Source organism: Lynx canadensis, chromosome D2 (assembly GCF_007474595.2).
Source record: "Lynx canadensis isolate LIC74 chromosome D2, mLynCan4.pri.v2, whole genome shotgun sequence".
NCBI classification, from domain to species: Eukaryota; Metazoa; Chordata; class Mammalia; order Carnivora; family Felidae; genus Lynx; species Lynx canadensis.
In genome coordinates, this window is record NC_044313.2 from 19,728,519 (window position 1) to 19,737,151 (window position 8,633).

Here is an 8,633-nt window from a genome sequence, read left to right on the forward strand (position 1 = left end):
AAATGGTATAGCCAAACGCCTTACAGATTTGACAAAACTGTTTACATTTTATGTCCGTCAAAAAAAGATCCATGCGTGGGAAATTCAAAAATCCTGAAACCACTGTTTTCATTGAAAGATAATTTGATTTAACTGTACAATTGACCCTTGAGCAATATGGGTTTCAACGGTGCAGGTCCACTTATCTGCAGATTTTTTTTTTCAATAAATAGAATGCTGTAAATGTATTTTCTCTTCCTTATGATTTTCTTACTGACATTTTCTCTTCTCTAGCTTATTTCATTGTAATAATATGGTACACACTTCCTTTCCCATCACCAAACCTCTGTGAGTCTGGTTTTTCCACTAAAGCTCTTACTGAAACAAAATATAAAAGCAGTTTTGACAGTGACTGTATCTCGTGAGTAGTATATTCCATTCTGCCTGGATTAGATGGGCTAACAAGTCATAAGCATGTGCATTCGTCCATTAAAGAATCCATAATATTGATATACTTTCTATTTGAAGTAGGGAAACACCGTATTTTACTTATAATTTTCTGTTTAGTTATGACCGCAGAACAAAAATTTATTAGCGTAATAGCAGTTCTCTATATTAATCATATAAAACATGCCCATTGAATGAATAACACGTATGGATTTTGCATTTATTTTACTCTTTCTATGTTTTGATTATATTTATTGAAATGTAATTTTGTCTGTTGTATCTGATAATAAAAATTAGTTTTTAAATTTTGTATGTTACTATAATTTATCTGGTAATTCATTTTTTTTAATGTTTTTTTATTTACTTTTGAGAGAAAGAGAGAGCACAAGCAGAGGAGGGGCAGAGAAAGAGGGTGACACAGAATCCCAAACAGGCTCCAGGCTCTGAGGTGGGATGACTCGGGGCTCAAACCCATCAACTGTGAGATCATTACCTGAGCCAAAGTTGATGCTCAACGACTGAGCCACCCAGATGCCCCTGGATACATTTCTTTTAAATACTGGTTCTTCACTATAGTTAGTTTGAGAAGCTCTATGTGTTAACTTTGTCTGTAAGGTGAGGATAAATTGCCAATTTGGATCGATCACAATTTTGGATGGTGTAAAGTCCAGTCACTTAGGAAAAAAAGGACCATACCACTTCATTCCCGGCAGGAAAGGGAAGCAATTTGGAGTTTCACCTTTTCATCTTTCCCACTAGAGGGCAGTCAAGAAACACAACTGTTGGCGCATCATAAAGCCACAATTGCTCTTAAACCAAAAGATTGAAGCATGTAGGACATAATAAAGCAGAGGAAGATCAATTACTCAGTGATCATTTCTTGAGTATAGTTAACACTACTGAACTGTATGTTTTAAAATGGTTAGGATGGTAAAATGTCTATTATGTGTATTTCACCACAATCGAGAGACAGAGAGAGAGAGAGAGAGAGAGAGGTGGAGAGAGAGAGAGAAATACTCTTCAGGTCAGAAGACTGGAGTAGGCAGAAACCATCCACATTGACAGCTCTAGCTCACAAAATGTGGAGAGAAGTGGAGGGATGCAGGCTGGTGCATCACAGGGGTTGTTGAGCCTCGGCTCTGGGGCATGTGAGCGCGCACACGTATTTCTATTCGGTATTGCTTTACTCCACTTTTCCAGATGACTACTTCATTCAAGATTTCCTGACCACCTCCTTGTTCCAGGCACCTCGGAAGGTGCTGGAACACAGCTGTGAATGTGCTTCTCGTCTCAAGGCGTTTAGGTAAGAGCTCTTTCTGTTTGGGGCCTTGAGGTTCCTGCATGTCCTTCAATCATTGACAAGTGGGCCACTTGGAGCTGTTCCTCAAGCATTCTCTTGAAAAGATGGGGAGACAAGGAAGCAAGAGGGAGAAGAGCTACAGAACCACAGAGTGATCTAGGGTGGCCTTGACAAGAAGATCAAAGAAAATGGCCAACCCCTTGAGGTGCCAGGGCTGGACTCGGCCTTGGCCAACTGTCCGTGGAAGGATGTCACCTTTGGACTCTAACAGAATTTCACTGAAGTGAGTCTTTGAAATCCAAAGGAAGAGGGGCCCACGCTTCGAGGAACTCATCCCACGTCTATTCCAGCCTTGTGCTGATTCTGTATTAACACAGGATGTCCTCCCTCCAAAGGCTGGCTGAGGCCTCTGGAGGCAGTATAGGATATGGGTAAGAGTTTGGCTTAAGAATCAAACAAGCCTGAGTTAAAACTTAGGCTGTGCCTCCTGGTAGCTCTGTAACCTTGCACAGTATCTGTATGTCTGAGCCCCAGTATCTTCATTTTTAAAGTGGAAATAGAAAAATAAATAAATAAATAAAGCAGAAATAGGGGCACCTGGGTGGTTCAGTTAAATGTCCGTCTTCAGCTCAGGTCATGATCTCATGGCTTGCGGGCTCAAGTCCCCAACCAGGCTCTCTGCTGTCAGCACAGAGCCTGCTTCGGATCCTCCGTCCCCCCTCTCTCTCTGCCCGTCCCCTGCTTGTGCACACCCACACTCTCTCTTTCTCTCAAAAATTAATACACATTTAAAAAAATAACATGGAAATAACCATAGTAGTAGCATCTCAAAGGGTATTGTAAGGATAAAATTATAAAATGTGAAGATCTTAACACAGTGCTTGGCATGCAAATAAGCACGCGATTAATGCTGGCTTAAAAAAATAAGCTGAACCGGAGCTCAGAGTACATCTTATCCAACTCCATTCTACAGATGGGAGAACTGAGGCACAGCAGCTTAGTAATGGTGGAAAGATGATAGATTTTCTAGTTAGACAGATCTGGTTTGAATCCTGGCTCTACCACTGGACTTTAAGAAGTTCACTTAGGGGCACCTGGGTGGCTCAGTCGGTTAAGCATCCGACTTCAGCTCAGGTCATGGTCTCTTGGCCCGTGAATTCGAGCCCCGCCTCGGGCTCTGTGCTGACAGCTCAGAGCCTGGAGCCTGTTTCAGATTCTGTGTCTCCCTCTCTCTCTGACCCTCCCCCGTTCATGCTCTGTGTCTCCCCGTCTCAAAAATAAATAAATGTTAAAAAAAAAAATTTAAAAAAAAGTTCACTTAATCACTCTAAACCTCAGTTTCCTCATCTGTAAAATGGGACAATCAGATTGTTCTGAGGACTAAATGGGATATATTCTGTAAAGCTCCTGGTACCAGGGCCTGGAATATAGGCCAGTTGCCCAATAAAATGTTCCTTTGTGCTTTTTCTTCTCTTTAGTTTCCAGAGTCATATTTGGTCCTAATTTAAAAAATGTAGGCCTCAGGGAATTCATGCTGACATTCATGACGTGAACAAGGAAGTCAAGCATATCTCACCTCAAATCCAATTCTTGACTGTGGGCAAGTTACTGATTCTCTTTCTGCTACATTTAACTTGTCTGTAAAATGAGGATAATAATAGTACCTAGCTTCTACTGTTAGTGTAGGAGCAAGCTTTTTTGAAATGCCCCATAAATGTTTCTTATTATGTCCTGCAACCATGGCTCTGATCTATAAGAGACTCTCAGGTAGATATAGCTAGATAAGTAGTAATGCCTATATTCATTCATTCATTCATTCGTTCTTTTTTTTTTTTTTTTTTTTTGGTTATTCATTTATGTGTGCCAGGCTATTATCAGACCTGGGAACCTGGGATTCACAGAATTAGACAAGGCTCCTGCTCTTGAGTCGCTCACAGTCTACAAAACTTAAGCAACGGCTGCCTGACTGTGTGTCGCAGACTTTAAGGAGAGCCCGGAGCACAAGCTCTTGAAAGTACAGCCTCCGCAGTCAGACCACTGACATTTGACTTCAGGCCTGCCACTCTGTGATCTTACCCAAACTACTTAACCTCTCTGTGCCTCTATAAAATAACATAAAATAGGGATTATCAGTCCATCCCGTTCCTGGTGTTTTTATGAAGGTTGGATGGTTTCGTAGCCGCAAAGAACTTAGAACAGAGCCTCGCAACATAGCAAGATACTATGTGGGCTCGTTCCAACAATGCAAGCATAAGCAAAAATGACATCAGTAGCATTCAGGGGAGAGGGTGGAATCCGAGAGGAAGAAACAGGGAAACCCAAAAGAAATTCAGTGCAGTTCCTATACTTCAGCCCCCCTACATCTCACATTTCAAAATATTCCCACCAGCCAAACCAGGAGGAGACCTTGGAGAGCGTTTTGTCAAAGACTCACAGTTTGCAGATGAGAAAACGCAGGTCAGGTGAGGTGAACAGAATAATGGCCCCCAAATATGTCCAAGTCCTAATCCCCAGAACCTATGATTATGTGACCTTACATGGGAAAAGGGACTTTGCTTGTGTGATTAAATTTAAGATTTTGAGTTGGGGAGATTATCCTGGATTATCTGGGTAGGCCCAACGTAATCACAAGGGTCCTTGTAAGGGAAAGAAGGAAGCAGGAGAGTCAAAGTCGGTGTGATGACAGAAGCAGAGGATGGATTGATGTGGGGCCAATGAGTCAAGGAACTCGTGCATGTGTGAACAGGGACGTGTGCTTTCCCCACTCCCCTTTCCCCCATGGGTGCCCTTCCATTGATCTGAGCCCTCATTTCCTACTGATTGTCCCAGAAACCAAATTTGCTACTTTCAGCTTTGATAAAGTGCCCTCCTCCCCACCCCTGCCTTTAGAGACAAAGCCAGAGCTCTACTCTTGGAAGTGGAAACTAGGAGTGCCAACAGGAAATGAGTGATATTAGCTATCTGGAAATCTTTTCAAGAAAGAACTCACCCTAGATGAGCTTTGTGAACAAGACTGATGAGATTTGAGAAGTGTAGCCAATAGCAGATAGGCAGTCATTTAATGATCACGGGTCCTCTGTGAGAAAGATGTGGTGGTAGGGATGGAAAATTGGTAGGAGACAATAGTCAGAGCTTGGTGCCTCCAGAACTGGACAGGGCAGAGGAGGCCTTTTGAGGCTGGGAAACCAGATTTATATATTTGGGCAGTAACATCCCTGGAGCAGAGATGAGAAAGTAGTTAAGCTACCACTGCTGGAGAGAAGAAAAGGGTTCATCAGTGATCAAGATAATTTATGGGCACTACTGGACTTGGTAGGTGGGAACATAAACCGACATGAAGTGTTTGGAAGGCTGTTTGTTAGTACGGACCAACAATTCTCCTGCAGGAAATTGATCATAGGGGGTTGATAAAAGACGTTCAGCTGCTAAGATGTTCATTTTAGCATTGTTTATAATGGTGAAAATGCTGAGCAATATGGGATTGGTTAAATAAACGATGGTATGGCCATGTAGTAGGACACTATGCCAGATATTAAAAAAACACAGACAAACAAACATTAAAAGACATGAGATGGGGATGCCTGGATGGCTCAGCCATTAAGCATCAGACTTCAGCTCAGGTTGTGGTCTCATGGTTGGTTTATGAGTTCGAGTCCCGCATCGGGTTCTCTGCTCTCAGCACAGAGCCTCCTTCAGATCCTCTGTCTCCCTCTCTCTGCTCCTCTCTCTCTCAAAAATAAATAAACATTTAAAAATTCTTTTTTTAAATAATAAAGACATGAGATGTTAGGGGTGCCTGAGTGGCTCCGTAGGTTAAGGGTCCGACTTCGGCTCAGGTCATGATCTCACAGTTTGTGAGTTCAAGCCCTACGTTGGGCTTGCTGCTGTCACCACAGAGCCAGCTTCAGATCCTCTGTCCCTTCTCTCTCTCTGCCCCTCCCCCACTTGCTCTCTCTCTCTCTCTCTCTCTCTCTCTTAAAAATAAATAAACATTAAAAAAAGACATGTGAGTACACACCTATAATTGAAAAAAGTGGATTGTAAGATGGCATGGGAGTAGGATCCCATATTTGTTAAAAATTTTTTTTCATTTTATTTATTATAGAGAGAGAAAGAGAGAGAATATCTTAAGCAGGCTCCACGCTCAGCATGGAACCCCACTTGGGGCTTGATCCCACAACTCTGGGATCATGACCTGAGCTGAAACCAAGAGTTGGATGTTTAACTGACTGAGCCACCCAGGCGCCCCCCCCCCATCTTTGTTTTTTTAAAACAAAGCCTGGAAGGACAAATACTAAAATACTACTGATAGTTCCCTGTGGATGAAGGAATTATGGGAAGTTTTAGTACTTTAACTTTTAGTTTAGAGTATTTTCAATATTCAATAATTATCACGTATTATCTTTTTTTTTAAATTTTTTTTAACGTTTATTTATTTTTGAGACAGAGAGAGACAGAGCATGAACGGGGGAGGGTCAGAGACAGAAGGAGACACAGAATCCGAAGCAGGCTCCAGGCTCTGAGCTGTCAGCACAGAGCCTGAAGTGGGGCTCGAATTCACGGACCCTGAGATCGTGACCTGAGCCAAAGTCGGATGCTTAACCGACTGAGCCACCCAGACACCCTATCATGTATTATCTTTGCAAATTAAAGTTATCTATAAAAAATTTAAAGTGACCACTTGGTTATATCTAGTTTGTGCCTAGATTTCCCCACATGTTATCTTACTTATACATTAAAACACCATGAGTTAGGTGTTATTGTGCCCATTTTACTTACAGGAAAACTGACACAAGTACTTTAAGCAACTTGTTCAATGGCACACAATTAATATGTGCTGGACCCATGATTTCAAATCAACTCCTTCGGACTCTAAGGCCGCCCTCTTTCTATGACACTACTTGCTTTCCTGTAAAGAATTGCCAGGTCCCTCTGTGCTGTTTCTATGCTCTGAGCAAACTTCTACTTATGTAGTAGCCTTGGTTTGCCTTATTCTCAGGAGAGGGAACAATAGTGCCACTGTTGGACTCAAGGAATTTCCTTATAAATGAATACATTCATTTCCTGTTTCATTATTCCCACTCTTGTTATGGCTTAGAGTAAATTGGTCCCTCCAGACCTGATTAAGGCTGGGGAAACCGGTGGGTCAAGGCCCAGGGTCCACGCTGGCAGGCTCTGCTACCCTGGCTGCTCTCCTGCTCAGCCTCTTTCATTCTAGCTCCCTGTGGGCCATTTGAAATAAGCTGTGACTTCTATAAATACCAGAAGTTGGGCCGTTCCCCCCACCCCACCCCCCCACACATACCCAGGACATTGAAATAAATGTTCAGTTTCCTTTGTGCAAGTCAACCTGGGAAGGGATGTGTCTGAATGGACTCAGTATCCCAACCACTTAGCACAGTGCTTGGCGTGGAGAAGACACTCTGTCACTACAGAATGTGTCCATGGCTATAGGAAACCAGCCAGGTCTCTCTCCCTGCCAGCAGCTGCCTTTTTTCCTCCCCTTAGGTCAGACATTGTCCAAGTGTCAGAGAACTGAGCAAGCCACTAGTATTTTCGGAAGACCTCCACTATGTCCTACTATATAAAATGACTAAAGGGAGGGTGACAGAATCGAACAACTCTTGAGTGTCTGCCTGAGATCAGCGCTCTGCTCTTTCCAGTATTCATTCATTCAACAAATATACCACCTGTTGAATGTCTATGAGCTAAGCCTTGTATTGGATGCCACAGAGAATAGGTGGGTAAACAAGGATATGTAAGGAGCTTCTTACATGAAGCACAGGATTTAAAAAAAAAAAACATTTAAAAATTATCATACAGTAAAATTGACTTCTTTTCTTCTGTTGTATGTTCTATGCATTTTAGCACAGCTTCACGTATCTAGCATCACATTCAGGATGCAGAACAAAGTGTCAGAATTTTATTTCCATTTTTTATTTCCTGCTGAGGAAATTGAGGTCCAGGGAGTCTAAGTGACACCCCAAGGTCAAGCAGCCTGGTCTTAACAAAGATGACAGAGGGAAATATGGATTTTTCTGTGGCGTCAGAGAGAGAGGCTAAGGAAGGGCTCTGATTCCAGTATTGGTCCTCAAAGTGGAAATATCTTCTCTTTCATGGATGGTCGCAAACTTCTTGGTGTCTGTGAAGTCTACTCTGAAGACTGAGGAAACCTTCTAGGAATTTAGAATTTAGTTGGGTCCAGTGGTTTACTCTCTCTGATACCTGCCCAGTCTCCAGGGATATATCTTGTCTGGAATAGCTGACTTTAATTATGAAACATTCTGACTCATTTTCTTAAAAACATATGAATACATGGTAATCTTTTGCCAAAAACTCCTGGTCATATTCATGACTGTCAGTTGACGTACCCAAAATGAAACAATCATTTTTTCTGACTCCTCTCTTGGGGAAAGTGTGTTTGCCTGCCCTTATCACAAGCCCACTTTTAACCTGATGTGTTTAATGAGTGCATACTGGAAAATAAACATTTCAGTGTTGTGAAAATTGTAAATTGAAAGTCAATAAAGTTGAGTAAAAGGTTTGAGTTTCTTCTAAAGAGCGTCATGCACTTATAACATCTAATACTTCTATTCCACCACTTAAATCACATACTGTGGCTGCTGAAAGCACTTTGGAAGGTTTTTAGTGCAGTGTTTTAATTTTAGTTTATGTAATTAATAAATACAAATGGTTAAAAATGATATTGGGGTGCCTGGGTGGCTCAGTTGGTTAAGCATCAAACTCTTAATTTCTGCTCAAGTTATGATCTCACGTTTGTGAGATCAAGCCCCGCGTTGGGCTCTGTGCTGGAGCCCCTCTCTCTTTACCCTTCCTCCCCTCCCCCCAAAAGATATTAAGTGACCAATAATCTCCCTCCCACCCTCAGGCCCTAGTCCCTTGCTCT